Below are 8078 nucleotides of genomic sequence, written 5' to 3'. Positions count from 1 at the left end.
ATATATATATATATATGTGTATATATATATATATATATATATATATATATATATATATATATATATATATATATGAAGGGTACGAGAGGGAGGGAGGGGTGGGTTAAGGAAGGAACGCGGAATGATGTAAGATATATAATTGTTGATTTCCCGATTATGTTTGTACACTCTGAAGAAGCTCTGTTAAGAGCGAAACGTCAGTTAATAAAACTTCAACGGTTCTCGGTGTTTATCTCACCACCCTGCCACTCATTTTGTCGTCCATTCCTCAATATATATATATATTAATATGTATATATATATATATATATATAAAGCGTTACCACTATCGCCGCCCTTATAAAATCCTCCATATGGATATAGCGAGTCACTTCTGTTCGGGAAAATGAAATGAATGAATCCCCGACAGGACATATATTGTACAAGATCCTACGGGAGCTTAGCGGTGACGTGAACCAACGAACTTTCTCCTCCACCGTTACACCAGATTCCTTTCAAGTCTTGACGGCATAATAATCTCGGGTCAATATTTTTCTTGCTTACACAAGGGTTCTACTCTCTTTTCTACCTATCAAGACCTTACAAGACAGGTTATTTATTATATGTATTATATTTTGCATGAGGCTAAGGCGGGAAGTCCACCCGTGCAGGGAGTTTGTATACATGTACTATATAGAATTATTTGATAAAATTAAAAAAATGTGAAAGTTTGTATGCATGTACTATATAAGATAATTTTTTTTAAATGAAAAATATTGTATAAAAAGATTCTTAACCCTAATACAACAATCGGCAGACCATTACGGCATAGCTACTATATTGTGTTTTTTTTTTTCTCCCTCATTTTCGTCTCCATCAATCGTTGATAGCTAGTGATAAAAAGTTGACATGAAAAGATTCTTAACCTAACCTAATACATATACATAATATATAAAGATCTCGTATAGGCTATGTTGTAACCACTTTTATGACATTGCAATGTTAATATTAACGAAGCCATGGAACATTTTGAAAAAAAGTCCAATCAAATGTGTTTGGATAGACGTTCCTCATAGAGACTGTGTTTGCACTGAAGCTGATGTAGTAGATTGCCAAAGAGTCCAAGGACATGGCAGCCAGGGGAGGTGAAATGTCAGCCGTTTGTTTGCAGTTACGTTGGTATAGACGAAGCAAGAATGCTAGGACAGAAAGAGAAGAAGAGAAAATAACAACACCTGGTGTTCCCAGGAGGTCGCACATCCAAGTACTAACCAGACCCAACGCTGGTTAACTTCGCTCATCGGCCGAAAAGCGGTGGGTTCAAAAGTTGTATGGCCGTTGGCAACGATTTCTCGTACTTCACAACTTTTTATCTCTACTTCCACGCTACCAAGTAGGTGGACGAGGTGTTGTGTTGCGACGTTGGATCGTGCGTTGCATTTGGGACACTTTTTTGCCTTAATAATGTTTGACAGCGAAAGGTGTGGTTGTGGCTGGAAAATCATTATTACACTCTCGTAACTTACACAATATTTATACTTAAAAGTGACTGATGAAAGAAACCCACCAGTAAGTCCTCGCAACGAGAGATACAAACACTTAAGATGTTTACAGCAGGCGCGCGCGTGATGTTTGGATGTGGTCTGGCAATGGGAGCGAATGGTTAATGAGGTGCAAGTTATGGTGGGTGAGGTGTTATGTTGCGACGTTGGATAGTGTTTTTTACAAAATCAATTAATGACTTGTCTCATTTGATACCTTTAAAGGAAAAGGTAAATTTTATCTTCAATTATCCCAACAATTTGTTCAGTAAAGTCGTCAATATACATCAGATCCACGAGTAATACAATTCCTGTAGTTTACAAATTACCTTGTTTAGATTGTAAGGATGTATATTGGGGACAGACAGGTCGAGATCTCACTACCAGGGTCAAGGAGCACAAGAACTCTGTAAAATACCGGCAGGAAAATTCCGCGGTATTTCAGCACGTCGCCAACAAAAACCACCGGATAAATTGGGACGATGCTGAAATAATTTACAAATCCAAATGTAGTTTCAGAAGAAAAATGGTAGAATCCTCCCTAATAAACAAATTTCCAAATTATAACATTTCCTATGGCCAATGGTCACCAGATTGTATTTCTTCTTTTGCTATAAATAAAATGTTATCATCTACATTAGCGGTGGACAAAAGACACCAAGGTCCATGCAACGCTGGACATGTGACCACCAAGATCCACACAATGCGCGCCGGACAAGTGACCTGAGCCCCCGTCCCTTCTAGCTTACCTCACTGTTTTAGTATAAATACACATTGTTCTCTACTCTGTAATTCATATCTGCTGAAGAGGATCACAGTAAGTGATCGAAATATACAGATCTCTATATCTTCGCTTATTCTTCTCCGAAAGTGGGTCATCAGTATGAATATATATATGTGTATATACATATATATATATACATATATATTTATATGCGTAAGTAACCACTAGGAAAAGTAAACTAACGAAGCAGAGCGCTTTCGTATAACTACATCTTCAGTGCAGATACAAAGAAGGAATTATGAAAGCGCTCTGCTTAGTTTACTTTTCCTAGTGGTTACTTAAGCATTTGTGAACACACGCTGCTAGTGTTTTTATTGCATGTATATATACATATATATATATATGTGTGTGTGTGTGTGTATACATATATATATTTATATGTATATATATATATATACAAATACTACTACAATAAGTAATGAGAAAATGTCAAAAGAAACACTATTTTCATAAGCTTATGCATGCTTCTCACCCAATCCTGAAAGACCTCCTCAAAGTCCTTTTTCAGTAGTCCCTTCAGGTAACTATATATATATATATATATATATATATATATATATATATGTATATATACATATTTAAATATATGTATATATATATATATATGTACTGTATTATATATATATATATTTATATATATACATACATATATATGTGTGTGTGTGTGTGTATTTACCTAGTTGTATTTTACGGGAAGGGGAGCTATGCTCGTGGGGTCCCGTCTTCATATCTCACTTTATCTAAACTATTTCTAAATTCATGTATTGTTTTTGCATACACTACTTTCTCATCTAACTTGTTCCAACTGTCTATTGCTCTGTGAGGAAAGCTGTTCTTTTTTAAATCTCTTCTATAGCAGTCTTTCTTGATTTTCTTCCCGTGTCCTCTTGTATTTCTATCATCCCATTTTATCAGATTTTCTCTATCAATAATTTCTATGCCTTTCATGATTCTGTAAATAGCTATCAAATCTCCTTTCTTCTTTGCTCTAGTGGCTGTAGTTCAAGTTTTGCTAGTCTCTCTTCATATGATAGTTTTGAGAGTGTTGGTGGCAATTTTGTAATTGCTCTTTGTATCCTTTCAATTTTTTTTTATACATTTTTTTTTGTACTTGGTGACCATATCGTCGCTGCATATTCCAATCTTGGTCTTATCAGAGTGATTAGAATTTTCTTCACCATTTCTTCATCCAGGTATGTAAATGCCACTTTGATTGTTCTTATTAAGTTATAAGTTTCTCCAAAAATCTTGTATGTTTCTCAGGTGACATATTGTTCATAACAATGACTCCCAGGTCCCTCTCATTTTCTACTTTTTTTATTCTCCCAATTTATATGCTCCTGTTATTCTGTTTTTGCTTTTTCCAAATTCCATTAGACTACACTTTTTAGTGTTGAACTCCATCTCCCACTTCCTATTCCATTCCTGTACTTTATTTAGATCACTCTGTAATGACTCACAATCTTCTTCCGTGTTCACTTTTTTTTTTTTTTTTTACAGTTTTGCATCATCTGCAAAGAAGCTCATATAACTTTCAAATCCGTCACCCATATCATTAATATATATAGCAAACATTATTGGGGCCAGGACTGTTCCTTGTGGAACACCGCTTATTACTTCATCCCATTTTGAGTGTTTGTCTCTTATCACTACTCTCATTTTATTTTCTTGCAAAAAGTCTTCCATCCATTTAAGCAGTTTTCCCTGTATTCTTCCCTCAGTTTCTAATTTCTTAGGCAATTTCTTATGTGGTACTTTGTCAAAAGCTTTTTTTAGGTCTAGAAATGCACAATCAGCCCATCCATCTCTTTCTTGTATGATATCTATTAGCCTTGAATAGAAACATATTAAATTGGTGACGCATGATCGTCCTTGTCTGAATCCAAATTGCCTTGGATTTAGCACGTTTTTTTTTTTTTTTAATATTTTACCCATCTACTTTTGACAATTCTTTCACATATTTTTGCTATTGTACTTGTTAGAGACACTGGTCTGTAGTTGGTAGGGTCTTCTTTATTTCCCCCTTTGTATATAGGTACTATATTTGCTTTTTCCAATCTTCTGGGACTTATCCTTCTTTCAAGGAACTGTTTAGTATGCTATGTATTTTGTCTGCCAGTTCATTTCTGCATTCTTTCAAAATCCAGTTTGCTATTTCATCTGGTCCATGCCATTTTCTGACATCAAGATTACTCAAGTGTTTAAATATTTCATTCTATGTTACTTCTATTTCTTTCATGGGGGGGGGGGGGCTTTCTCTTTCCATTCGATCTCTTCAGGTTGTATGTTCTCCCTTGGAAACACTGATTTAAAATGCTTGTTCATAATTTCCGCCATTTCAATTTCCTCTGTGTATTCAACTCCTCCTTGTCTTAATTTCTCCAAATCTTGTTTGTTTTTCAGTTTGCTATTTATAAATCTGTAGAATAGTTTTGGTTGATCTTTACATTTTTCTATGACATCTTTTTCATATTTTCTCTTTTCCTCTCTGCACGCTTGTACATATTCATTTCTATAACAAGTATATATTTTCCATTTTCAGGTTTTTTTTTTTTTGTCTTTTTTTTCCATTTGGTCCAAGCTTTGTCTCTTTTGTCTTTTAACTCCCTACAACTTTTGTTGTACCAGCATTTTACATATTCTTTTTCTTGTTTTTGTCTTGGGACATACTTTTCCACTCTTTTTTTTTTCTTTCTTTTTTCTTTTTATAAATTTTTGTCAAAATATTCCATGTCTCTTCCACTGTTGTTTCTTCTTCGTATATTCCTTCCCATTTTTCTTTTTGAACGAATTCTCTTATTTTATCAAAGTTTGTTTTTTCATACATCATTCTTCCTTTTCTATATTGTTCATTTCTTTTCATGTATTTTTCCTCATTTAATTCCAGTTCAATCATTATATGGTCACTTTTACTTATTGGTGTTTTATATTCAATCTTTTCTACTCTTCTAGGTTCAGATGTGATTATTAGGTCTAGTCTCGATGGTTCTTCATTTCTATACCTGGTGTTCTCCTGTATACATTGCGTCATTGTATGGTCAATAATCATCTCGAGTAGAACATTTTCCCATGAGCCGTCTCCACCCTTTACTGTCATCTCTTCCCAGCAGACTTCTTTGCAATTAAAGTCGCCCACCATAACTATTCTTCCTCCATCTTCCATTATCTTATTTAATGTTATCTTTGTGTCGTCTAACATACTTTTATGTTCACTCTTCCCACGAGGCTGTTTTTGGAGGCACATAATTTATCACAAACTTTCTGCTCTTCTTATCTCTGTCTCCCACTTCGATCATAATCATCTCTACTCTATTCTTTCCATATGTGACACACCTCACGTTTATATCCTTAGTCAGGAACATAACTCCACTCCCTTGTTTTGTCTCTGTTTCTAATCCAATAATTATATGCATCATGTACTACACTGTTGGGTGGTAGTGGACCTTTTAATTTCCTTTCTACAATTCCATTATGTCCGGTTCTTTTTCCTTCAGATAATCATTCAGCTCATTCAATCCTGTTATTAATACATCTATGTTTGTGTAAGACACTCTTAGTTTTCTGCCAATTCCATTGTATTCTCTGTTTCCCTTTTGTTTTTCTCTAGTATTTCGAATTTCCTTAATTTCATTTTCACTACTCTCCAATAGAATTCCTCTTTTTCTGACTCTGTTCTGTTCTCGTTTTTTTTCCTTAGCTTGTTGTCTTTTCATTTTTTCCTCCTCTCTTTCCTCTTTATTCATTTCCCTTTTTATCCATACCTTTTTATATTGTTCACTTTCTGCTAGTTTCCCTGTTTTTGATAAGATATTCTCTGCCGTCGTTTGTGACCTGAATTTAATCTTAATTGGTCTGGTCTTATCTGTACTATACTTTCCGAGTCTAAACTTCTCTTCAATTTGTTTCATAATTTCAGGTTTATCTTCCTGAACTAATTCTAGTAATCTGCTCACTTTTTCATTTTCCTCATTGATTCTTGTGGTTCTATCTGGGTTGTGTTTCTCTTCCATTCCTAATATAATTATGCTTTTTTTTTATCTGCTAAGTCTCTTACTATATTCTCCTTTTGTCTCATCACTTTGATAACTGAGTCTTCAGTTTGTTCTTTCATTTGCTGTTTAATTATGTCAGTAAATGCAACTTTACTGTTTTCTTGGATTGTCCTCCAACCCTTAGCTTCTTTAGCTATGGCCTCTTTGTTTTCTTTATTATTCCTCTTTAATTCTTCATTCTTCTCTTTTACTTCTTTCAACTGTCATTATAGCTCTACTATTTCCTTAGTTAAGTTTCTGTTTGCCTTCTCGAGTGCTTCCAATTTTTCAACCCTTTCCGCCATTTTTGACATTCTACCGAACCTACTCTCCCAATGTTCGGTCATTTGTTCAAGTTTTTCTTCGAGTCTTGCCAGTCGGGGGAGGTTGGTATCCGCCCCCCCCCCTCATTAAATCCATGGAAATTATCATCCTCACCTTCTATTGTGCTACTCATATCTTTCTAATCTTTACATTTTTGTTAGACATTTCGTCGTCACTAAATTGGTCCGGCCCTCTTTTGTTTACATGGCGTCTGCCTGCCTGGACCAAGTCCTCTCCTTCCTCATTTCTTTCCATTTCCCTCAGTTATCCCTCCCCTTCTCACTTTTCCTCACCCTCCCACTACACCACGAGCAACCCCCCCATGTAAATACAATAGGTACTTCCTTTCCTCTGGGATCCACGAAAATTTCACTTTTTCTTCAGAACGTCCTCTACGCCGTCCATCCGATCAAGTGTGTGTGTTTGTGTGTGTGCCGATTGCACCATGTATGGAAATATTGTATAATGTAATTGTAATGGCGTATTGAATTGATATACATGTAAAGAGATGTATTTCGTCGAAGTAACGGCAATTACGGCCTGTGAGGTTGAGCACTTGGTTTTGAGTCGTATGTAACATAAAATGGGAAATGTTATTGTATAAGACTGATGGAATATAGTGGTCCAGTGTATATAATGAAATAAAACAAGATTAAAAAAACACTAGAGAAACAAAGAATGTTAAGTAGAACATGACTCAATTATTTACGGTCCCTTGTATGTAGCACTCCGCCAATTGAAAGTGGTGCGAGTTTCCCTCGCCAGGTTCGTAATGATAGCTGTTCTTTTGTGTTCAGAGATCAGGCAAGTGAAGAGGTGTCCACTACGATAAGTTGCCTGGAAACCATTATTGGTAAGACGAAAGAAAATTAGAAGCACTAGGCAGTGTGTCAGAATGCCAAAGCTGTGACAATTATTGTTTAAACTTGAGCTTTTTTCTTTATCTTTGATAGTCAGTATATATTTATTGAAGCATTAAAATTATATGATATCGGTGCTCATTTTTTATTTATTTGACTACCGCAGTAATAGAGTCGTTTATTGCGGTAAAAGGCAGTATCCCGAGTTTCATGACGACTTGTAGAATGTCTGCCTGTGGTTCTAAAAAAGTGCCTTCCCGCTAAACTTTCTTCACTCGGTTGGCATACACACATCTACCACTACGTCTTGCCAACCAGGACCGAGACAAAACCTTTCTTCTGCTTCTTCAGTTTCCGCAGCTTTCGTACGCTTATTAGTAAATGAAGTGCAGTTATACCCAGTCTTTCGAAGTATGTTTGGTAATCTTCTACAAGGCGACAGGAAAAAAATTGGCGGGAAGTTTGGTTATTGCTTTAGCTACCCGCCAGCCAAAAAATCGTCAGAAAAAAAAAAATTTCCCAGTGTGACGGATACGCAAGCAAGTAGTACATGCGTGTA

Source organism: Oratosquilla oratoria, chromosome 30 (genome assembly GCF_046742065.1).
Source record: "Oratosquilla oratoria isolate Oo_2021 chromosome 30, ASM4674206v1, whole genome shotgun sequence".
Lineage (NCBI taxonomy): Eukaryota > Metazoa > Arthropoda > Malacostraca > Stomatopoda > Squillidae > Oratosquilla > Oratosquilla oratoria.
Note: the sequence above shows the minus strand (reverse complement) of the source record.